Here is a 26603-nt window from a genome sequence, read left to right on the forward strand (position 1 = left end):
TTTAATGTTGCATTTGTCTTGTACAAGTCATGCTTTAAAACAAGATATTCAGCAAATATAGTATTCTGACCAGCTCTGCACATGTTTCTTTAGGACACATGAACCCATTTTGTGATTAACAGTAAATATCTTAATAAATGCGAAAAAGCGTGAATCAATATATATTTGCTATACTGCGGAAGCTCCTACACTATAATTTCCCCTCTTTTTGATTCCACTTTTTCTCCCTATTCTACCTACACTAGGCCTGATCTATTCCCTTTCAGTAAACCAGTTGCCTGAACTTATAGTCCAAACCTTGGGGATTACCCTTAACAACAACCAAAGGATAAGCAACTTCATTCTTCTGGCTGGAGAGTCACTGTCAGCTTCTTCGAGTGGGAGGCGTGTAATCAGGTATCACGACCTTTCACCTTAATTTGAGGTAGGCATGGTTAGCAGCACTTGATATGGACCATCATATCTTGGTTCAAAGGTCTTTCTTACATGTCTCTTTAAATAGACCCAATCTCCTGGATTTAGCTTATGCGTAGCTGATCCTTCTGGGTCTGGAATGGAAGAAAACACTCGGCAATGGAGGTTAGTCAATGTTTTACAGACCTCCTGTACATAACCTGTTAAATCACCATGATTATGTTGTAATTGTTGTGGATAATAACAACCTGTTCTTGGAGCTGACCCAAACAATATTTCATATGGAGTCAGTTTACTAGGTCTCATGGGTGTGGTCCTAATATTGAACAAGACTATAGGTAGGCATTCTGGCCAAGTTCTTTTGGTTTCTGTCATCATTTTCTGTAGTTTTAGCTTAAGGTCAAAGTTCAGATGTTCCCCCTCCCCACTCGCCTGGGGACGGTAAGGCACGTGGAAGGCCTGCTGTACCCCCAAATCTTTCATTATATGCTGCATGACTTCTCCTGTGAAATGTGTACCTCTATCTGATTCTATAACCTCAGGTATCCCAAATCTACATACTACTTCTGCTATCAGTTTCTTTGCAGTGGTTTTTTCTGTGGCTTTGCCTACTGGCCAGGCTTCGGCCCAGTGACTAAACATGTCCGTTGCTACTAGTACATATTCATATGGACCGCTTCGTGGCAACTGTATATAGTTGTTTTGTAGTCTTTGAAATGGGTAAGAGGCTTTGGGTATAGTTCCTAGAGGTGTCTTGGTTCTTTGTCCTGGATTGCTGATTCCACAGATCCAGCATCCTGCTACAAAGTTTGTTGCAGCTTTATTGAAGCCTAGAGCTATCCAATGCTCTTGTACTCTATTTACCATGGCTTCCTTTGAATGATGTACTTGTCCATGAGCTACTTGTAACATAGGTGGAAATAGAGCTGCTGGTAGACAGTACTTTAATTCTCTTGATTTCCAAAGTCCATGTTCATCTTCTTCTGCCCCCAATCGTGTCCATTTTTTCCTTTTCTCCTTGTGATGCTTGTTGTTGAATTTTGATCAACTCCCCTTCACTGGGCATTTGCTTCACATCTTGAGCTACTAAGACTTGCTCAGGTTCTTTTGATTGTAAGGCAATTCTCTTGGCTTCTGCATCTGCAAATGCATTTCCTTTAGCTTCCATGGTTTGGCTCTTAGTATGTGCTTGTACCTTGATTATGCCAATTCTTTTAGGTAGTTCCATAATCAAACTTGCATGTTTGATGGGTTTTCCATTTGCACCTTTGAAGTCCCTACTTTTCCAAATAACAGCGTAATCCTGGGACACCCCCCCCAGCATAGCGTGAATCCGTGTAGATGTTAGCTGTCATGTTTTCAGCATGTATGCAGGCTTTGGTCATTGCTATGAGTTCTGCTTCTTGTGCTGACATTCTTGGTCCAGAATCTATGACTTCAGTTTCAGTTGTTACTGCATATCCTGTCCTTGGGGATCCATTATCATAATATCTTGATCCATCGACGAACAGGTTCATGTCTGGATTGTCCAGTGGTGTATCTTGGACATTAGGAAGAGGTAAAGTCTCTAATTCCATGAGGGCTAGGCAATCATGTGGAAATGTTTGTGTTGTATTTTCTGCGTCTGTAGCAGCATTTTCCTCCTCATCTAACGATTTACCATCATTACCATTTCCCCCTCTCCTCCCCTCTTTTGAATCGTTGATGGGAAGGAGTGTAGCTGGGTTTAGTACAGTGCATCTTGTGATGGTGACATGGGAGGCGCTTAATAGTGCTACTTCATATTTGGTAAGTCTGGCTGCAGAAAGATGCTTGCTTTTTTCTTGACTTAGTATTTCTGTTACAGCGTGCGGTACTTGTATACACAGTGGATGATCAAGCACAAGGTCTGTCACCTTTTCCCTCAGTATTGCTGCTGCTGCCACTGCTCGGACACAGGATGGTGCTCCTCTGATAATCAGATCCAGCTGGGCTGAACAGTATGCCACTGGTCTTTGTTTTGGTCCGTATTTCTGGGTGAGCACCCCTAAAGAATGCCCTCTGTTTTCATGGCAGAATAGGTTAAAAGGCTCTTTGTAATCAGGCAATCCTAATACTGGGGCTGTTATTATGACTTGCTTTAGTTTTCTTACTGCTTCTTCAATGGTGTCCCTGTTTTCTGCTGACGCCTCCTTTTTTGTTAATTCATATAGGGGATGCATTAGTAATGAGGCTGAGGGTATCCATTCTCTGCAATAACCAATAAGGCCCAGGAAAGCTCTGATTTCTTTTAATGTTCTTGGGGTTTTTGCTTGAGTTATTGCTTTTGTTCTTTCATCAGTAAGATGCCTTGTTCCTTGGGATATGCAGTGTCCAAAAAAGATAACTCTTTTCTGTACTAGCTGTAGTTTGGCTTTTGACACTCTGCAATCTTCTTCTGCCAAAAAGATGAGTAGTGATGCTGTTTCCTTTTTGCACTTCTCTTCTGTCTGTGCAGCAATAAGCAGATCATCGACATATTGAACTAACTGGGTGTCTGTAAAGTGCGGTCTCCATTTCTGCAGGATTAATGCCATTGCCTCTGAGAAATCTGATGGACTGGTTGCTCCCCCTTGGGGTAATCGTGTTCAACAATATTGTTTACCTTCGTGAGTGAATGTTAGAAACTTCTGGCTTTCCCATTCATCAGTAGATAATCTGTTTTTCCCTCCTTTTGAATCTTGAGATTCAACACCTTTATTGATTAATGTTGGAAAAGGGTTGCTGAGTTGAGGGTAATACATCTTCTGATGGTTACTTGTCGCACTTTGGCAGTGCTACTTCATACATGGTCAGCCTTGCCACTGACAGGTGTCTGGTTCTTGCTTGTTGAAGCTTCTCTGTACCTGCATGTGGACCCTGGATGATAAGTTCATGATTCAGCACTATGCCTGTGCTCTTGTCCTCTTCTAGGACTACTGATTCAGCACTGTGTTTGTGCTCTTGTACTCTGCTAGGACTGTTGCTGCTATCACTGCTCTGATGCCGGTAGGTGCTCTTTGATTACTGCTGTCAAGCTTGCTTGAGTTGTAGGCCACTGGTCTTCACCTCAGTCCATGATTTTGCGTAAGGACTTCTATGTATGGCCTCTTTCTTTAATAGTCAGGTAGTTCTAGGGCTTGAGATGAGGCAACTGCTGTTTCCAAGTGTTCAATAGCTTAATTCATCTGTTGCTGTATGTAGGATGCGGACCCTCCTCCCTTTCAGTGTTGTCATACAATGCTTGCATGTAGACTGGTGCTAGAGGTATCCATGTTCTGTAGTGTCCTACTAGGCCCAGGAATGATCATCTGACTTGCTTGACACTAGTTGGCATCTTAGCTTGCAGTATAAATCTTTTTCTTCTCACTTTTATTAGATGTCGGGTACCTTGAGTGTCCTAGGAAGATTAACTCTTGCTTGACTAGCTGCAATTTCTCCTTCTGAGGCTCTGCAGTCTTGTTCTTCCATAAACTTCACTAAGGACACTGCCCCTTCTTGGTGCTTCTTTTAGTAGTGGTGGCAATCAGCAGTTCATTCACATCCTGTATTTAGCTGTGTGTTTTGTGGATAAATCACTTGGTGATGTAGCCCCTCCACAGGGCTATCCTGGTCCAGTAGTATTGCTTACTTTCTTCTACAACTGGTACTGCGGGAATGAGCCAATACTGAACTTCTGTTCTAACTTGCTGCTAAATGGCTTTTTGTTCTTTCCTTTGATAAGTTGCTGGAAAGTTAAACTTCTGCTGGTGTGTACTGTATTCTCCTTGGATAAGCTTTAGTACATTGTGCTTCAGCAAAGTCACTGGACATGTACTCCGAGGTTAAGAACTGGGCTGGTATTGGTGACTGTAGTTCTTGCATCTCCTGTCCTTTTAAGAATTTCTGATATCATCAGTTCTTGTGGTATCTCCCTTTGCTGTCTGCTGCGTGTGCTGGCTCCAGTATTCATTAGGCACAAACGTATTTCTCCAGTGGGCAAGGTGACTGTAATCATACCTTCTGCTGTTTCCTCTGGAGACATTATGTTCACTGGGGAGTACCTGAAGAAGCTTGTACTTCATATTGGCAGAAGAAGCATCATTCATTTGTCTTCTGGAACTTTTTCTGTCTTGTTCCTTATTATTTGCTTTAAACCCCGGAGCTTCTGTTGCTTTAAATCATGGCATTATCTCTGTAATCTTGCCATGTAGTACTGACCACTTGTCAGATGTCTTTCTTTGTCCTTTTTAAAGCAGACTTCCTTTAGTCTCCAAACTTTCATGCGACCTTCATATTGTTTCTCAACTTTTCTTTTTCCAATCACCTCTCTTTATGATTCATTCATAATTCTTCATACTTTGTCCTTTCTTCACTTGCATATTCTTTCTCACTGCTGCTGGCATGTCATCTTCTTAGTCCAAGTCCACCCAGGCTGATGTTCAACATAATGATGTTCATGCTGGGAGTTGTTGTTCCTCTTTGTCTTACTTTTCCTGTGATAGACTTGTATAGCAGCTTGTATTTCAGGTTTCATCTTTGCTTTCTTGCAGGGGTAGGGCTTAACCTCCCAATCCAGTCGTTGCAATGGCCTGATCTGTAAGTAAACGTAGAGGAATCTGGTTGTGCATAAAAACAGCTCTTGAAACCCTTGTGTCTCCTGTGGGTAAAGTCACTTTTATCGAACTGCCAGTGGTGACTGAGTACACTGTTGCCGACACGGGAGTTGCGCACCCTCATATTCTATCATCTTGTGTGTCGTATAGTGACTTTATCATAGTAAGTTCTGATGGACTCAGTCTTCTCCTGTTTCAAGTCTGGGGCTGCTGGTGCCCTGAGTGTCTGTGCATGACACCATCTCTTAAGTCTTGTCATGTACATCTTTCCACTTTCAAACGTTGTTCTATTTTCCTGTTTCATCTCTTTTCAATTTCACTGTTAGTGAGCTTGCAGATGATTCAATTCTGTTCATACTAGGGGTACCTGGGTGTGCATGCATGTCTGGGTATAGGGGTGAGGTATAGTGTGGAGGTGCTGTTACTGGACTAGGTCTCAGTGGTCATTAATTCACTTGGTACCTCTTGCTGCTTTAAAATTGTTCGGCTTGCTCCCGAGTTTATAATGCATTGATATTGGTGACCTGTTGGCAGTACAAGGGTCACTTGATCATTTTCTTGTTCAGATGGTGTTTTGGCAGGGAGGTACCTCGGGAAGCCACTTCTTCATGCTTTAGGTTTTTCTTGCTGGTTTTCACACCATTCCTTGTATTTTCTGCAATTCTTCTTGAAATGTCCCTTTTGCTTGCAGAAATAACACTTTCTGTCATCTTGCTTGGTTCCTTCTTTTGAGTTCCTTCCTGTGGCCCCTTGCGTTGGGCTTCTGATTTTCCACTTGCTTTGTTCCTGGACAACGTGAACTGTTACCTTCGGTATGGCATTCTTTTCTTTGGCTTTTCTTATTTTTTTATTTTCTCTTTCTTGTGCTACAGTGATCCAGATGGATACTTGATCTCTACAATTATGCTTAATTATCCAACTCTTGTTACAGGAGGCAAATTTTTCCCATTTCTCGAAGTCTAGTGTCCCTTCTGACGGAAAACCTGCTCTTTTGAAAATTTTACTTATTCCTTTCAAAGCTTTCCTCCCCTCCCTGTTACTAACAATATCCACAGGTTTGTCGGGCCCTGACATCTTTACAGACCGCGCTCCCATACCTGGGTGAACGTGCGCGGAACCCCTCCTGATGTGGTATTTTAGTAACTCCTTATGAGGGACTTAAAATCTCCTTGTGAGACGCTGACTCTGAAGAATCTCTTCTATCCTTGTACCTAAAGAGCTCCTTAAATCCGTCTGTGGACAAATGACTGGGGTTGTAGTGTTGCCCCTTCCTCCCTGTATTGGTGGAAAATCTATTAGTACTGCTCCCCAAGTGAGACCTGCATAATAGATTATTTCTTCTGGATCACTGAGATGCGTCCCTAATATTTTTGTTAAGTCACTCCAAGGGTCTATCCCCCTGCCTATATAGACTCCTGCTTGTACCAGTACCCCTGTTGTTCCTTGTGTTCTTGGTAAACTCCCCACTATTCTTGGAATACGTTCACCTTGTGTCTCTTTCAGACAGTAGCTGTTCTTTATTACTGACCCAATCCTACCCCTTAACTGTCTTGCATAGGGACATACAATATATACAGTACAATGTGTGCAGGAGAATCTAGTTACTGACACTGGTTTCATTATTCAGCAGACAACCCGACTCCCCCCCACCTTTTCAAAAGCATATTGACAGAGTACATACAACAGTGCAAGGATCCAAAAAACAAGGATGACAGTAAATGCTATATCTGTTATCTGTGTGCACGGCAGCTGTTTGAGGCTGCACGGGCAAATGGGTCTTAGACCTGGGATTATGTGGTTCGTAGGCCAATAGGTTATGATATTAGATCAATCATTCTCAATGTAATGTTCCAACAATTCCCTTTTTTAAAATGACAACCTATTGTACAATAAAATTCATCATCATTTTCCACATAACCAAATGAGACTTCAGTGCTTGTAATTGCCACCAATCTCGGTGCTATAGACCCTTTGTATTTTCTTAACACAACAACACAGGTACAAGATTTGCATACACCTCTTTGGTTATTTCTCAATTCAAACTGTTTATCAGCATTAGAATACACCTTGGCCATACGCCACCTTTTAAAAATTTAAAATTTTTCTGAATATTTGATTAATTCCCCCTGTACACTTGTGACAAATTAGCTGAAGATATTTACCCACAATTCAACAATATAACATCACAATATATATTTTACCTTAAAAAAATGTCTTCTTCTGACTGATACTGGGCTCTTTAAGATATTCTCTGATCTTCTCGACTGGACTTTCCCAGATGCATTCAAGAAAACGCTGAGCCAAGTGAGCAGGTAGAAATCTACACATTAAGTCTCACTTACCGGTTTTTGTCATCAGCGGTTCCTGAAAGATCAGAGGATTTGTTGCCAGTGGAGGAGATGCTGGAATATCCCCGGACGATGCTCTCAAATGTTAGGGTATGTTAACCTATTCAGGTCTAGTCTATAAACTCTCTGCAGTCATCAGTCAGAATTCTGTTCCTTTAGCAACCGGTTGGAGGTCAATGAATGATAAGATGACACAAGTTCATGTGTAACCGAAGCAAATCATAAATGACCTGCTAGGGGCCGTCATAGCTTTATTATTTATAGCTTAAACAAAATTACGCTTGCCAATACATTTTAGCCAATCAGAATACACCATGTATGTCTTGAAATACATCGATTGTCATACAATGTTCCAAGTGGCAACTAGAACAGCCTTGAAAATGGTTATTGTTTCGTTTATCAGTCTTTCGGACATAAACTCAAAAGATTTCTTTCAACATTCTTCTCAATTAGCCTTGGATATATCTGGTGTTGCTTTGTCCGCCTTGGATACATTTAATGTTGCATTTGTCTTGTACAAGTCATGCTTTAAAACAAGATATTCAGCAAATATAGTATTCTGACCAGCTTTGCACATTTTTCTTAAGGACACATGAACCCATTTTGTGATTAACAGTAAATATCTTAATAAATGCGAAAAAGCGTGAATCAATATATATTTGCTATACTGCGGAAGCTCCTACACTATCAGCGTAAACTAAAATGCATGATGTAGGTTTGGCAATGGGATTTAAATGCTGGCATCACTCTTATGAATTGACCCCATGTAGTCATTGTGTGAAACAAATCAAAAGTGTAGTTAACAGTAGTAGGTATACCGTGATTACTCAAAGAAGGGATCAGTATGTAATACCAGTGGTCAGTATACCGACAGCAGGATCCCGGCCACCAGTATGCCGGCAGCAGGGCGAGCACTAGAAAGCCTCTTCTGGGCTCACTGCGGTAGCCACAGGTTATATTAAAAGCCTGTGGCGCCGGTATTTTTCCGCTAGTGGGGATTCCGGTGCCGGCATTGCAACCTCCGGGATCCCGACTAGCGGCATTACAACCGCTTCCCCTCAAAGAATAGTAGCATAATAAATGTAGGAGGAACAAAAAATAGGAGTTTAATACCTACCGGTAATTCCTTTTCTCGTAGTCTTTAGTGGATACTGGGAATGTACTTTAGTACCATGGGGTATAGATCGGGTCCACTGGAGCTTGGCACTTTAAGAAAACATTAGTGTTTGCTGGCTCCTCCCCTCTATGCCCCTCCTAGCAAACTCAGTCTAGTAAAACTGTGCCTGAGGAGACGGACATACCATGAGAGAAGGAATATACAACAAGATAGCAGTGAGGCAACGAACCAACACACAACAGTAACAAAAGATAGCAGCGTTAAGCAGAAGACGATAGCCACGCTAACTATAACAAGGATAGCAACGGTAACCAAACATGGAACAGGGACAGCAACAGCAGACCCAACCAAGAACACTTACAACCAGGTAAGTAGGAACACGAAACACTGAGGCGGGCGCCCAGTATCCACTACAGACTACGAGAAAAAGAATTACCGGTAGGTATTAAATTCCTATTTTCTCTAACGTCCTACTGGATACTGGGAATGTACTTTAGTACCGCGGGGAAGTCACAAAGCTCCCAGAATGGGTGGGAGAGTGCTGATACCCCTGCAAAACCGCCTGACCAAACTGAAGGTTATCACTGGCCAAGGTATCGAACCTATAGAACTTAACAAACGTGTTCCATCCTGACCAGGTAGCTGCAGGGGTGTAGCGTGAACCCATGGCTCCCGGAGCAAGCTCACATCACAGCGCCCCCCTACCCCTAAATACAAACAAAAGCACTCACATAATGTCCCCTACAGGGGAAGAAAAATCACCTATACTGGTCTATGGCCGCAGTGCATTACGTATGAAAGTAGTAAGCTGGGTGTTTGGTGAGGTGTAGTATGATATACCAGCAGAAGGGATACCGGCTGTCAGTATACTGACAGCGTCATCCCGCCTGCTGGTATATGCTGGGCAGAGAAAGGGAGGACAGATGCTGGCCAGAAAGAGAAAGGAGGGGGGGGGGGCAGATGCTGGGCAGAGAGAGGTGGGACAGATGCTGTCCAGAAAGAGAAAGGGGGTGGGCAGATGCTGGGCAGAGAGAGGGGGGACAGATATTGGCCAGAGAGAGAAAGGAGGGGGTAACGGATGCTGGCCAGAGAGAAAGGAGGGGGTGACAGATGCTGGCCAGAAAGAGAAAGGGGGGGGTCTCAGATGCTGGGCAGAGAGAGGGGGAGAGCAGATACTGTGCACAAACTTTACATAGAAAGTATGAAGCATGTATAGTAGGAGTGAGAGAGAGACAGAGGCTGCATAGAGAGGTGGCAGAGTTAGGCAGGAGCTATGAGACAGGAGCAGTTACTGTGGAGACAGAGGAGGCAGGTTTAATACTCACAGACAGGGACCATGCTGTGAGATCCTCCGTGTTCCAGCAGGGGTCAGAGGAGCATGTGACAGCTCCTCCAATCAGGGGCTCTTCTAATCAGCATGTGCCGAGCTCCTCCAATCACAGCTCGGCACATGATCTTCTGACCCCCATTGCTGAGATCAGGGAGGAGGAGACTGAGGCTCGGAGTGAGATGCAGGGACTTCCCCCGCTGCTGCTTCTCTCACAGTGAGTCATACATCTGATTCCCCCTCCCATCCCTGTGCTGCCGGCGCCGCTGCTTGTCACGCAGTGTGACAGGCGTAGCGGCAGCAAAAGCAGCAGAGTAGCAAAGCGGGGAGAACGCTTCCCTACTTTGCAGACTCTGCTTAGTGCCAGGCGCCCTCTGATGTTTCCGGCACCTGGAGCTTGCGCTCCACCGGAAACACCCTCCCTACACCCCTGGGTAGCTGCACGGCATAACTGTAGGGCCGAGACACCCTGGGCAGCCGCCCAGAAAGAACCTAGACAGAACTCGGTAGCAGCAATGCTGCCGAAGAATAGGCTTGTTGAATGGTCAATCTAAGCCAACGAGTAATGGACTGCTTAGAGGCAAGGCATCCAAGTTTGGTAGCGTCATAAAGGACAAATAGCGAGTCAGACTTCCTGTGACAAGCTGTCCTCCTGACGTAAATCCTCAAAGCCCTCACAACATCCAAAGACTTTGGAGCAACTGCTGTATCCGACATTCTCGGAACCACAATCGACTGGTCTATAGTGGAGATAACCTTGGCGGAAGACCTTTCCTGGCTAGAACCTCCCTCTCAAAGGACCCGGTATGAATGGTCGACAATGTTAAGATCGACAGTCCTTAGGTCAACCACTGTTGGTCGACATGGACATGGTCGACATGGACAAATGGTCGACACATGAAAGGTCAACACATGAAAAGGTTGACATGGATTTTTGAACTGTTTTTGGTGTCGTTTTTTCCGTAACATGACCAGAAACCCCAATTTGTGTACCGTGTCCTCACTGCGCTCAGCACAGGTTACTATTCCCAATCGTAGTCCACGTGGATGGTAAAGTATGAAAAAGTTAAAAATTAATTTTAAAAAGTCACGTCGACGCTTTCATGTGTCGACCATTTGTCCATGTCGACCATGTCAATGTCGACCAATAGTGGTCAACCTAATGAGTGTCAACCTTAACATTGTCGACCATTTGAACGGATACCCTCTCAACTTACAAGCCGTAAGTCTGGATAAACTAATGGCCCTTGTTGAAGAAGGTCCTTGAGAAGCGACAGAGGCCAGGGTTCATCCAGGGACATGGTCAGGAGATCTGTATACCAGGCCCGTTGAAGCCAATCCGGGCAATCAGAATTGCCTGAACTCTTTCCCTTTTTAGAACTCTGGGAAGGAGGGTGATTGGAGGAACCAGGTACACGAACTGGTAAGACCACGGAGCCGTCAGAGCATCCACTGCTGCAGCCTGTGGATCCCTTATCCTGGAACAGTAGTGATGGAGCTACTTGTTGAGATGAGAAACCATCAGGTCTATCTGCGGCCAGCCCCACCGGTGAACCAGTTGTTGAAACATCTAAGGGTGAAGGCCCCATTCCCCCGGATGGAGGTCGTGCCTGCTGAGGAAGTCCGCTTTCCAATTGTCCACGCCTGGAATGAATATGGCTGAGATGGCCCTTGCTTCCGCCCAGAGGAGTATCCGTGACACCTCTCACATTGCGGCCCTGCTTTTTGTTCCCCCCTGCCGGTTTATGTATGCCTCCGCCGTGGCGTTGTCAGACTGTACCTGAATGGCCTGATTTTGGAGAAGATGGAAGGCCTGTAGAAGAGCATTATAAATTGCGCTGAGTTCCAGAACATTTATCGGGAGTACAGATTCCTGACACGACCACTTTCCCTGGAACTGAGCCCCCTGGGTCACGGCGTCCCAACCTCGGAGCTTGGCATCTGTTGTCAGTAGAGTCCAGGTCTCGGTACCGAAACTCCAACCCTCCACAAGGTGAGAGACTTGTAGCCACCATAACAGGGAGATCCGTGCTTTTGGTGACAGAGCTATAGTCTGGTGCATGTGCAGGTGAGACCCTGACCACTTGTCCAGCAGATCCAGCTGGATCGGGCAGCATGGAACCTGCCATACTGGATTGCCTCGTAGGAGGCCACCATCTTGCCCAGTAGGTGAATGCAAAGATGAATCGAGATCTTGCGAGGTCTGAGCACCGAGCGGGCCATAGCCTGGATTGTCAAAGCCTTGTCCATGGGGAGGAACACCTTCTGAGCTACCATGTCAAGTATCATGCCCAGGAACTGGATTCTTTGTGATGGTTCCAGGTGAGACTTCTGGAAATTTAGGATCCACCCGTGGTCCGTAAGCAGACGAGTAGTCAAGTCTATGCTGTGTAGCAGAGGTTCCTTGGAGACTGCCTTTATCAGGAGATCATCCAAGTAGGGGACTATGGCCCTCATTCCGAGTTGTTCGCTCGCAAGGCGATTTTAGCAGTATTGCACACGCTAAGCCGCCGCCTACTGGGAGTGAATCTTAGCTTCTTAAAATTGCGAACGAAAGATTCGCAATATTGCGATTACACATCTCGTAGCAGTTTCAGAGTAGCTTCAGACTTACTCGGCATCTGCGATCAGTTCAGTGCTTATCGTTCCTGGTTTGACGTCACAAACACACCCAGCGTTCGCCCAGACACTCCTCCGTTTCTCCAGCCACTCCCGCGTTTTTTCCGGAAACGGTAGCATTTTTTCCCACACGCCCATAAAACGGCCTGTTTCCGCCCAGTAACACCCATTTCCTGTCAATCACACTACGATCGCCTGAGCGAAGAAAAAGCCGTGAGTAAAAATCCAAACTTCATAGCAAATTTACTTAGCGCAGTCGCAGTGCGGACATTGCGCATGCGCACTAAGCGAAAAAACGCTGCGATGCGAAGAAATTTTCCGAGCGAACGACTCGGAATGACCTCCTATGTTAACTTCCATCCTGCGCAATTGCAGCATCATCTATGCCATAACTTTTGTGAATACCTTTGGGGCTGTGGAGAGACCAAAGGGTAAGGCCTAAAACTGGAAGTGGTGATCCAGTACAGCGAACCGGAGGTAAGCCTGATGAGGAGGTAATATGGGGACATGTAGGTAAGCATCCATGACATCTAGGGATACTAGGAACTCCCCCTCTTCCAGCCTGAAGACCACCACTCTCAGGGACTCCATCTTGAATTTGAACACGCGTAGATACAGGTTCTGAGATTTTAGGTTCAAGATGGGCCGTACCAAACCGTCCGGTTTCGTAACAACAAAAAGACTTGAGTAAAACTCCCTGTTGTGCAACAAACCCCCATTCATAGCAGTTTTTGAATTGCGTCTTGCAAGGTAACTCTTGCTATGGGTGAAGCTGGTAAGCTTGACTTGAAGAATCTGGGAGGAGGTAGAGCTTGAAATTCCAACCGGTATCCTTGGGATATGAGGTCCCTCACCCAAGGATCCCGGCAGGACTGGCACACACGGCACACATGGGCGAAGTGTTGAAGGCAAGCACCTACCTGAAAGTCTCCCTTGGATGAGGGTCCGGAGGTCTGGTCCAGAGATCCAGCAGCCGCTGGTTTACGGGACTTACCTCGATGTCCTCTAGTGGCATTTGAGGCTCCTCTAGCTCAGCCTCTAAATCTGGCCACACGAAAGGACTGCAGAGAAGGCCCAGGGTAGGGACGTCTAGTAGGAGGCGCAGCAGTCTGCAGACAGGTAGACTTTACAGCCATCGCTTGAGAAATCCACTTGTTCAGTGAAAATTAAATGGAAGATTCGCCACACCTTTCTTGGAATCAGCATCCGCTGACCATTGTCATGGCCACAGAGTCCTGCGGGCCGAGACCACCATAGCCGTGGCCATTAATGAGACACAATTCTTTAATAGCCTCACTTATAAAGTTTGCAGCATCCTGGATATGATGCAGCAGTATAAAGACCTCCTCCTGAGGGAGAAAGTCAAACCCATTTATTATATTCTCAGACCATTTTACCATGGCCCTTAAAATCCAGCCACATGCAATAGTGGGCCTTTGTGCTATGCCCACCGCAGTATATATTGATTTGAGTGTAGTCTCAATCTTGCGGTCATAGCCCCAGGTACAGGCAGAACTAGTTTACGTGACAGCCTGGACACTGAAGTATCCACTGACGGGGGAGTTTCCCATAATTTCCTATCCTTGGGAGGGAAATTAATTCAATAACCGCTGAGGGGTTTTGAATTTCTTGTCAGGATTGACCCATGCCTCTCTGGAAATGGAGTTTAACTCTTTCTAGGAAAAGTGGCAGAGAATTTTGGTTTTACATTAAAATACAATTCCTCTTCTGGTTCTGCCTCCTTATCCGGTATGTTGAGGACCTCTCTAATAACATAAATTAGGGCCTCAATACCCGGGGACAGAGAATTGTCCTCTTCCATATCAACCTCCCCCTCATCCAGCTCTGGTAATTCAGTATCAGAGTCAGACTGGATTGCCTGTGGGAGTGCACGTTTATGCAAGGCCAACAGAGGGGGCTGTCTGTGGTCAGCAGCTTTAACAAACATGTTATCAACAGATTGTTTAAGTGTCTGCCTTTCTTGTCTAGCAGTAGCTAACGCTGTGTTAATGTTATGAATCATGCTTTTGAATTATTCTAACCACTCAGGTTCCTGCACACTACTACCCTGAGAGGGTACAGAGCAGTGGTTACACAGGAGCGACCTTTCTGGGAAAGGAGTAAACTTAGTGTTACATGAGGGACACACAATCTTTTTCCCAGACATTCTCATGTAGAAACACACAGAGTTATGTGAATAAACACAGTGTAGTGACAACAAAGGTAATGAAACACCACAGCAACCCCAGACAGTCCGAATGGAGTAACACAGAGATTGAGACCAGCACACAATACCCAGGCAAAGCGGCACTCCGCTGCGTATATTCAATATAAATCAATTTTGTACTGCAGCAGTGTCACCACCGCTGATATGCTCCCCCCTTCCTATAAAACCCCTGGTACCAGTACTATTGGTTGTTCAGCAGGGTCTGTGGAGGAGTAGCTCCAACATGCAGCCTCTTGATCAGCAGCAGGAAATGGCGCCTTTCAGCCTCTGGTCCCGCTCTCCGGGAAGCCCTGCCCCTTCCATGGCGTGTGGTCTTTCACAAGATTATACTGGCTTTATGTATATATAAAAAGGAAGTGTAAAAGGAAGTTGAATAACCCCCTTTGTCATCACCAGTTTGGGGTCCACGGCAGGCAGCGCAGCTCGCAGCCCGTATAAACTGGAAAATCAATGTGATACTGCTAGGGTCAATGTTTTTAAACACGCTAAATGATAATTACTTAGTTCAATTAATCGAGGAACCAACTAGGTACAAAGCAATCTTAGACCTGGTATTAACTAACAATGGGGAATTGGTATCAAATATTGAAGTAGGAGAGCCCATAGGTAACAGCGACCACAATATGGTCACATTCAATATCAGTTTTCATAAGTAGTCCTATACTGGTTCAACTAGGACTCTAAACTTTAGCAAAGCCAACTTTGACATGATGAAGGAAGCGTTGAGGGACATTGAATGGGAAATTCTGTTTCAAGGAAAAAATACTACAGAAAAATGGGATGTATTAAAATCCCTGCTAATTAATAATACTCGTAAATTTATTCCTACCAGCAGCAAAAAAAGGAATAAAAATCCCAAACCAATGTGGTTTAACAAAAATATAAAGGAATTAATGGACAAAAAAAGATGAGCATTTAAAAAATACAAATCTGAGCGGTATGCGGAGTCATTTCAGCACTATATGGACTGTAACAAAATATGAAAAAAAAGAACAAGAGCGGCTAAAGTAGAAACTGAAAAACTAGTAGCAAAGGAAAGCAAAGCGAATCCCCAAATTTTTTAAGTACATTAACAGCAAGAGACTAAAGAAGGAGAGTATAGGCCCTTTAAAGTACAATAGGGGAGTCTTAATCAAAAATGATAATGACATAGCAAACAAACTAAACAAGTTTTTTTCAACGGTATTTACCAGAGAGGACCAAATGCTGGGTCTAGCACAAAATCTCAACAAAGATAATGTCCCACTGCTAAATGCTTATTTATGTAAGGAGGTAGTCTATGACCGATTAAAAAAGTTAAAGATTAGTAAGTCACCTGGTCCCGATGGAATTCACCCGAGGGTTCTTATGGCGCTGCACGCTGAACTAGCAAGACCTCTCATTTTTATCTTCATGGATTCGGTTAAATCGGGTATGGTTCCCAAAGACTGGCATATAGCGGAGGTAGTGCCGATATTCAAAAAGGGGAGCAAAGCTGAACCAGGTAATTATAGACCAGTTAGTCTTACACCTATAGTGGGGAAAGTATTGGAAGGTATTCTAAGGGACAGTATTCAAAAGTTCCTTGAAGCAAATAAGGTCATTAGAAGGAACCAACATGGATTTGTGAAGGTCATGTCAGACCAACTTACTTGGCTTTTATGAAACAGTAAGTGCGAACCTTGATCAGGGTAAGGAGGTGGATGTAATCTTTTTAGACTTTGCCAAAGCTTTCGACACTATACCACACATGCGTCTTATCTATAAGCTACAAAAAATAGGTCTAGGGAGCACAATATGCACATGGGTCAGTAATTGGTTAGATAATAGGGAGCAGCGCGTTGTGGTCAATGGATCATTTTCAAATTGGACTAAAGTACTAAGTGGTGTGCCACAAGGGTCTGGACTCGGACCACTTTTGTTCAACATCTTCATCAACAACCTAACAGTAGGTCTAGAGAGATATTTCAGCCTAGTTAGGCTAAAGTGGAACCAAGAAAGGTCATCCAGTTGCCTCCAAGCGCTCCGAAACCACGTTGTCGCAGGAAGGTCGTTGGCAAAAGGGGGCTTTACAGCACATGGAAATTCGGAAAAGTATGAGAGTGTTGATGCCGGCTTACCTGTGAACAAGTGGGGAACCCCTCCTTTACGGGAGGGGGGTCGTGTTTGTAAATAAACTTCATTAAGTAAGCAGCACCTATCCTCCCCGGAAGAGGCATCTGTTAACGATGCCCTGGACAAGGGACAACGTCTGGTGTAATGGTATCCGGACTACAGGTCGACACCAGAAAGGTCGACACCACTTAGGTCAACAACAATTGTTCGACACACCTTGTTCGACACACCTTAGGTCGACATGGACAAAAGGTCGACATGGAAAAAGGTCGACGTCAGTTTTTCAATTTGTTTTCCATTTTTTTAACTTTTTCATACTTTACGATCCACGTGGAGTACAATTGGGAGCGGTAACCTGCCCGAAGCATGGCGAGCGAAGCGAGCCATGTGAGTGGACACGGTGCACTAATTGGGATTCCCGGTCACATTACGGAGAAAACGACACAAACCCCCCATAAAAACTCATATCGACCTTTTCCCATGTCGACCTTTTGTCCACGTCGACCTAAGGTGTGTCGACCAATTAGTGTCGACCTAATTGGTGTCGACCCTGAGTCCCGGAACTGGTGTAATAATACTAGTCGGTCAACTGAATAGTCAGAGCAGTCGGGAGGCGAAGAATGGGAGCCTTGCTAGCGAAATACAGAGAGGGCATCGGCATAGAGTTCACGGCCCCTGCACTCAGGCAATTTCAACCTCACAGGTTTCCTGTTCAATTTGATGGTTAGTTTTTTTTTTCAGTCAAAGGCTCTGCTCCACATGTGGCGCAGGGGAGGAGACCTTCGACTCATCCTTGCAGGGGTGGGAAGTCCACACGGGACCCAGGGCAGCAGCGCACTCCATTGGGCAATTAGCTGGTGACAGGTCCTGCGCATTAGACCGGGGAGCGCAGTGGCGAGCTCTAGGTCATGTGGATGATAGCAGGGTCCCCATTGCCAGGATAAGACCCAGAGCCCGGGGGAAGAAATCCTGGAATCTGGGCACAGGGTATTGAGAGAACCAATAGCTGGTCCTTGGCCAGAGGCAGTCATTAATAGGTGGGCCCAAGGTTGCTAACAGGTAATCCCCAAGGGTGGTATTTTGCAGCAGGTGAGCGGAAGGGGCCTCCACATGGCCATTTCTGTGGCATATGGGGGCTGCAACAAGTGGAGCTGTGTTTTGGTGGTATTGGGTATGGGCTAGAGAGATCCTAGTGAGGTGAAAGCACAGTGCCTTGGCAGGAATGACCTTGGTAAGATTATGTTGTTAGTCCCCATGCCTGCCCGGGAGTCATGGTTTGGATAACAGGGTAGTGGGGCAGTGCACGAATAATATGGTCCTAATCATCACAAAGTTAGCTTGGTGAGAAACCACAGGGGGGACTGGAGCAAAGGTAAATGCTGCCATCAGTAAGTCGGTCACAGCCTGCAGAGGGAGCACCATTAGCACAGCAGTTCATTGAGGATAGTGCAGTGGTTGGGGCATGAGCAAGGGAGTACAATGGTCCAGCAAGGCCTGGCCACATTCTGCAATGCCCTTCAGGATGTCCTGAAAGTCTTCGAGTGGTAGCCGCAGGGTGGGGGCTTCGGACCCAGGTCACTGGGTCCTCGTGTGGCAGGGAGAGACTAGTGCACAAGGCATGATAAGTAGGGGATTGTCAGAATGCCTTGCATATTCACCAATAGGTGGCCGCACGCCTGGTTCCAGCAATAATGCGGCATGGGCCAAACGGGTTGCGCGCCAGGTGAGGGTGTTGTGCAGATGGTAGCTGGTCCCAAATGGTAGGGGGCATAGTCGCGTACCTCAAAGATTAGGACGGGCACGCCCAAGGTGATTTCAGCGTTGAGAGACCTTTTGTGTGCACCACTCCCCTTTCCTTGCACTGCGATTGTTTTGTTGTGATTGTGTTATGGATATAAAGCTGTGACTGATTTTATTGCCCAATTTAGGTGGTCTTGTCTCAGTTATTGTTTGGCAACAAGGCGAGTCGCTCGGTAAGTCGGCCTCTCCATCCTTACATACAGTATAGAGCTCAGCAGACTCACTCTGTACAAAAAAGGGTATTGTTTATACTGTATGAGCGTGAAATATACTGTAGACTCAGTGGTTACAGATCTCTTGTGAGATAATAGCTGTCATGAAATGTGTAGGCCAGGGGCAGTGTTGACACTTTCTACTTAATGCAGATTCAACCATTTGAAAACCCCATCTGTATACTGTGTACACCAGATTTGCCACAGCCCTTTAATGTATTTTCACTTTCTGTGCACCACCTATAAACCAGTGGTTGAAGCCTACTAGGTTTGGATGCTTTGTATGTGACCTACACCTTCACCAAAAGAGTGGATATACATTCATTTATATTTTAATCAACATTAATAGCCAGCAATTGATTTAGGATATACACTGGGGTGCACATGACTACACTGCTGTTATAGTGACTCACAATTAAGGATCTGTGCACCGAACTTTTAACTATGGTGTGCACCTACAGAAAGCTATCCAGTACACGCCAGTTCATATGCCAAGCAATAGTGCCCCCAATTCACAGTATGCCAATATATCAGTGCCTCCAGTTTATATTGTGCCAAACAGAAGGGACCACAGTTCATATTTTGCCTCACTGTAGTAGTGTCAAATGCAAATCAAGGAGGTGTGATCCAGTGACGTGCGGTGAGGTCAGTGACTAGTGAGGCACTGGCTGATCGCGCCCCCCCCCCCTACACCCGCCCCCCAAAAAGAAAGATAATAAAAAAGCATAGGGTTCCTCTTATTTATGCAAAACCAGGACCAGGGTGAACCAGCCAGGGGGGATAATGCAACAGCAGGGGAGCCGCTCAGTATGGGGGTTTTGCCATAATATTAAATACCCCCCAAACCAGTCAGCCCAGGGCTGGAGTTCCTCACCCCCCCTGAGCAACAACCAGCCCAGTGCTATGCCCCACACCTCTGGAGGTGGTGAGTTCTTTACAGGTGGCCCACAGGTCCCAGCAAGCCTGCCACAAGTGCCAGCATGCCCGGACACTAAGGGCCCGCTGGCACTCGTAGTCCGCCTGTAAAGAAAATATTACAATAAAAGCACCTGATGGTTTAATAGTGTTGCGCCGCCGCATGTGCCCGCTGGCCAGTGGAACCGCTGGTCCATCACATCTGCGCGTCTGACAGGAGCGTGCTCTTATGTGCAGGGGCGTTTTAAGAAAGGAGGAGGCCCGTGTTCAGCCTCCTCCGTTCGGTCCCCCTCCTCTCTGCCCAGAGCACTGTAGAGTCTGAGCTCTAGGGGGCTCAGAATCTACTGCGCATGCGCAGATCTCCGGGAAAATGGTGCGGTGGCCATTTTCCCTGAGATTTCTCTACTGTGCATGCGCAGAACTCCGTGAAAATGGCCGCTGAGCCATTTTCACTGTGTTCTAATAGTGCTGTGGATGCCGGCGCTGGACTTCGGAGGGGGGAGTATTTTAAAAATGGGTGCAGTGTGTGCGGTGGGGACCCCCTCTGGAATCACCCATTATAGAAATGCCAGTGCTTATGTGGCTGAATGCACGCCCCTGTCATTGAGGCACATCTCTGTTCCCCCGTACTGTGTTTAAATTAGCCTTAATATTGTAATGTATGCCTTGGGTTATGTAATCTGTTACACTGTATGTGGGTTATTCCTGTTAGCATTAAAGTTTCCTTTTGTTTCTACAGTGGACACTTAAAGGTTTACTGTTTAAGGTACCATTGAACCTTATGTTTTACTCCCTATTGTCCAACAGTAAGATGGCCAGACAAGGGGCAATATTTACTAATATTCGTGTTTGAGTCGGTTTGTGTAGTGTTTAAACTCGTTTTGTATCGGGTGCATTTTCATGCAACTTTTTGAATCCATATGCGCAAAGTTACGAAGCAGTCGACTTTATGGTTTTCGTGTTTTCCGATGTCGATGGCAGTCGGGTTTTTTTGGCACATTTACGGCCGTCATTGTCGTTTGCGTACGTGTTTTTGTTGTATTTGCTGGTTTTTTTCCTAAGTTAAACGCGGCAGGGTTTTTTTTCCCGCGGCCGCATTTTCACTTTCAGTTTCGATTTTCATCCCCGTTCGTGATTGGTTGTGTTTCAGATGGTAGGCGTGTCTGTGCGCAACCATATAAATACGCCCCAAACCGTCCGCACCTCGTGGGTTTAGTTAGTGGTGAGGAGGAGGGAGGTTGTGCTGTAGAGGTAGGTGAATTTGTGGTTTGAAGAGGAGTGGTGGTAGCGATTTCTGAGTGTGGTATTGTGTTTGAAAGTCGTCTTGTCATTCTTGTTGTCTTGTATTTTGTGGTTTTGTCTCATTTTTAGTGCAAGTTATTTTTCTTTATAGTCCCTTGTCAGTGTGTGTGTGTGTGTGTGTGTGTGTGTGTGTGTGTGTGAGTTGTGTAGTGGTAGTGGAGGAGTGTGTTGTTGTTGTTGTTTTTTCCCCTGTGTTTAGAACCACAATTATGTGTGATTCAGAGGTGGAGGGTGTGAGTGAGGGGGAGGAGGTTGGTCAGGTGGAGGAGGTGAGTGTTAGTGAGGTGGAGGAGGTGGGTGAGGTTGCTGCAGCAGCCTTAAGTGATAGTGACAGTCAGAGTGCTCCGCAGCCACGCACCACTACTAAGACTGGGCGGAATGTTAAGTTTAGTTTTGCTGAAAATGTGGCATTGGTGCGTGAGCTGATGAAGTATCAGAGGCAGCTATTTGGCCCTGAGTCCGCCAAGGTGCCAACACGGAGGAAGACGGTGTTGTGGGCGAAAGTAGTTGCTGCTGTCAATAGTGAGGGGGTGGTCAGCGGACGGAGGACACGTGCCGCAAACGGTACTATGACATAAAGCGACGTGTCAAGTCCAAAATGGCCAAGGAGGCCAAGTCGGCTCGGAAAACCGGTGGTGGGCAGCCCTATATTGCAAGTTATCTGGAGTATGAGGAGCCCATGCGGAGTGTAATACCTCCAGAAGTTGTCTCTGCAACCCATGTCCGGGATTCAGATAGGCCCAGGAAGAATGGTGAGCATGTGTATTTGCATTTTTTTTTTTTTATGTTTTTTTTTTGTAATGTGTGTCATGTGACGTTGCATATTACTCCCATCTTCAAGTGTGTGTCAGCAAATACATTGTTTTGGGTAATGTTTTATATAAAAGCCAATGTTACATCTTACTTTATTGTATGTCATGTGTTTTTCAGACAGATATTTTGCATGTGTAGTTTGGACTTGGTGTGTCTCTGAATTGTCCTGCAATAATGTTTTCCTTTTGGGCGTTTTTTTAGTCAAAGATTATGACTGTTTGATATATGTGATCCATGTTTTTTTTTTTTTTTTTTAAGTCGTTGTCATGTTAGAGGCTGGAGTACTGGAAAGTGGTTTGTAAACCACTTACATGTGTAATGTCGTCTGTAGAGAATGTTATGTATTTAATTTTAAAATCTTTTTTTTTTTTTTGCTTGTATTTGTACCGTGACACCATACTGCAGTGTTTTTTTTTTTTTTTTTTTAAATTGCTGCATTTTCTTTTTGCTCATATAGTGGTAATGTGTCTTTGGAGTGCCACATCACAGAGCAAATTAGATATTGCATCTGTAATATTTTTCCTTCCAATACAAAATGAAGTTGTGTGTTTTTATTTTATTAAAAAACCTTTCCATGAACTTGTGGCCTATGTCAGTGTCCTGTACATGTTTTCCTGTGTTGATGTTGCCATAGTGCATATGTGTTTTGGTCATTTTTTTTAAAATTATTATTATTTCTGGTCCTTATGTTTGTTTGAATTAAAAACCAAGCATTTCTAAATGTTAAAATGTTTATAAGCATAATGGGTGGATGTATACACAATAGCATGATTTATGAATATATTTAATTTTATACAGTTTCTGAAAAAAGCAGTACTACTCGTCGGCCAGTAACTCCTATCACATCTGATGATGATGACGCTGCGGAAGCAGGTAAAGTGTCCATTGTAGTATAGGGTATGCTTGTAAAGGAATGGCCATAACAAAATTGCACTTTCATTAAAAGGTCCATAAAAAGAAGTATGGAGCAGCAGAAGTGGCACTTCTGTAAGACATCACCACAGAAAACCTGTGGCCGAAAAGAAAGCAAGGTCGTATGTCCCGGCACAAACACAGCAGGCTACCCCGCCACGAAGATTATCGTCCGTATGTTCTGTACCCCCACTCCAAATTTTGGACACACCTCCAAGACGTCATCCACACTCCCCTCCTCTTGATTGTGAGTATCAAACTGTAAAAAATGTGTAATGTCAGAACATAATCAAAATCAGTCATAACCGCATTAAGTCAAAACACATCCAAAACTAAAATACTTACCGCAATAAGTAAAAGCTGAAATGGAATCCAAACTAAATGGCCTTGTCCACATCCAGTAAAGATATGTATGTCCACTTGAGCCATACAGTATGACATTGGGTATAAGATGCTGCAACAAAAAAGCATGTTGGTTTGTTTGTAAAAAGTAAGTTTGTTTTTCCAAAAATCTCATGTGTGCTTGAGGTAACATTGCAAAATACATATAAAAACATTACTATGTTGTTTTGAACAAAGCTATAAGGTACCACATTATGTATTCCAATGTGTTTTTTATGGTTGAGTATGTGTGAGCTACAATAAAACTAAAGTGTTTGTTTTCACAATTAAGTAACCAGACACATTTGCCACAAACAGGCATATGTATGTATTTAAGCTATGAGTGATGATGTTGCTAGCCAGAATAGTTGAAAGCAACAGTGAATGACATGTGTTCCATGTGTAGTGATTTTTTAACATTTCACAAACATATGGATAGCTAACGGAGATTTGTTTAACATTTCAGCTTCGAGTCCTGGGAACAGCATCCCTCCGCAACAACACCAACACAGTGACATGGAGGAGACAAACATCTTAGAAATGCAGCCATTAATGCAAGGAATGAGCCCCCCAGCACCTGTGAGTACACCACCACAGCAAAGCACACCACCACCACCACCACAACACAGCCCAACAACACCAGGAACACAAGGCCCTGATCAGGTGTTTTGGACTATCTGGGCTAGACAGCAGGCCACTAATGAAGATTGCCTGCGTAAGCAGACACAAATGTTTGCAAGCCTACCATCTCACCTCAGAAGAATATCAAGAAATCTGAGTAGACAAAATGAGCAAACAACCAGAATAGGCAATACTATGGAATTCATGCATACAGACATTACACAGGTCATGGGCAACTTACAGCGCATAATGGAAGAACAGCACAGACTAATGGAAGAACAGCACAGACTAATGGAAGAACAGCACAGACAACAGCAAAGTTATATGAGCATTTTTCAAAACAGTCAAAAGATTAATGAAAGTTTATTCCGAATAGTAGACAATCAAAATGCTGCTACACGTGAACTCAATGCCACCCTCACTAACCTGAAAACACTCAGATGCATGCACCAACAGCAAACAAGCAGCAGTTCTGGTACGACTACTCCAAATATCACGCCAGTCTCATCACCACCAAGACGGTCCACCAGAGCACGCCAACATGACAGTGCTAAAGGCAAAGGGCAGGACAAGCAGCCACCAAAAAAACGTGAAAAAAACAAGTTAGACATTTGTGATAAGTAACTCAAAATAGTTAGCAAGTGTTTTTGATGCTTTTCAAAATATAACACTTAGCTCCTTGACCCTTTTTTCAACATCATTGATTATAAGTGGCCCAAAATTAAAAAAAAAAAATTAGTACGCACATTTATTCATTAACATTTTTTTTGGGTATTGGAGGAAGGAAATGTTGATGAAGCCACACATACATGTTAGCAGGAAGTAAACTGACCACTTGATTTTTTTCTAATCATTACTCTTTCTAGATTCCAATCATTCTCTTTGCCTGCAGATACAAAAATATCCAGCCAGGCAGAATGTCTTTAGCAGGAAGTAAACTGACCACTTGATTTTTTTTCTAATCATTACTCTTTCTAGATTCCAATCATTCTCTTTGCCTGCAGACAATCCAAATTACAATGTTAGTGATACATATCTTAGCTGTCTTATCTATACAACATTACAAGAAGAACACAATTGAGTTGCGTAAAAAGCTTGTAATATGTTTCCTTTGTTTTGTAGGAAAAACATTGTCGAAATGAATGTCAGTATTGTTGGGACATGTTTGTGTGTGTTTTAAATTATTAAGCATGTTTTTACACATGATGCTGAAACAAACAAATATGTACTTTTACAACAAAAATAAAAACTGTGTATAATAATGTATATGTGTGGCAAACTGTGAATTTACTTACAAATCATCAAGTTTACAGCATCAAACATTAGGAATAAAATTGTTCCAGATTACAGTAAGTTTGTGAGTCTTAAATATGATGGTGCATCACACATAGGGACACATGTATTCCTCAAGGCTAACATATTATATGTTGAGGAGTAATTTTTGGGAACACAGGTTCTCAAACTCGGCCCTCAGGAACCCACACAGTGCATGTTTTGCAGGTCTACTCACAGAATCACAAGTGACATAATTAGCTCCACCTGTGAACCTTTTAACATGTCTGTGAGTAATTCATACACCTGTGCTTCTACTGGGTTACGAGAAAAACATGCACTGTGTGTGGTCCTGAGGGCCGAGTTTGTGAACCTGTGCATTAGGACGTTACACACAATGATAAAGTGAAATACTACATGGATGATGTGGGCTTGTAAGAAATTAGCACTGCAAGTTTTCGAACACTTATCCAGACTTAATGCATGCCACTCATAATCTGTTGTTTTGAGATTAAAAATACACACAATACACATGCAACATTTGTTCTTCATATAGCGAGGGTATGTTTGTATGTGTGAAGGAGACAGACACATTCTGAGTAATGGTTTTTGGAAAAAGAGGCAAAACATCTATTTATGATTACACAACAAATTAAATAAGCAAACCAAGCTTACCTTAGAAATAGCGATTGATGATCTGTTGCCTAACCTGCCTCCCTACATCAGTACTCCAAGTATCACCAGATGTCTCTAATTCCTCTTCTTGCTGGCTGCTTTCTTCCTCCTCCTCTTCCTCCTCAACATGTGGCAGATGTTGTTGCAAACACATGTTATGAAGAAAGCAGCAGCAGAACACAATTTGAGTCACCTTGGAGGGACTATACAACAAAAGGCCACCAGACTTATCCAGACACCGAAACCTAGATTTCAGCACACTAAAACATCTTTCTATCACATTCCGCATGGACTTATGTGCATTATTGTAATTGTGTTCAGCAGGGGTATCAGGTCGGGACAATGGAGTTAGAAGCCAAGAGAAACAGCCATTTCCTCCATCACCTAAAAGACAGATATAGTAACGTGATTCATGTTAAGATACAGCAACACATGAGACTTCCGGTTCCGGGACCCATGGAGTGAGCCGCACGCTGCAGGAGCTCCGTCCCGCCGCCCACCGCAACTAACCTTTTCAAGGCTGATACAGCCTCTACATCACCCGGCATACCCTCTGCAAATTCAGCGGTCAGCATGGATCGCTATGTGACGCCCATGGCCGCGGCTGCACAGGCTCCGGCAGGCGTAAATGCGAGGCTGGAAAAACGCCGCGCGGGAACCAACATGGCGCCTGGCGCCGGCCCTGAAGTCACCTCCCCAGCCTCCAAAAAAGTTGCGGCCGAGGGGACAGACATCACAGGATCACAGGTATGCCGTGACCCTGAAGCCCCTGTAACGTATGGAGATGTAAGTGGCAGCAATAAAGGCAACCATGGCCCCTCTGTTATCACAGGCTGTCACTGATATCACTACACAGCTGCAGCACTTACAGCAGAGAGTCACTCACACTGAATCCCAGCTGCAAGCTGCAACCCATGATATTGAGGGACTGCATCACTCAGTAAAATCTCTTACCACAGAGA

This window comes from Pseudophryne corroboree, chromosome 9, assembly GCF_028390025.1.
Source record: "Pseudophryne corroboree isolate aPseCor3 chromosome 9, aPseCor3.hap2, whole genome shotgun sequence".
NCBI classification, from domain to species: Eukaryota; Metazoa; Chordata; class Amphibia; order Anura; family Myobatrachidae; genus Pseudophryne; species Pseudophryne corroboree.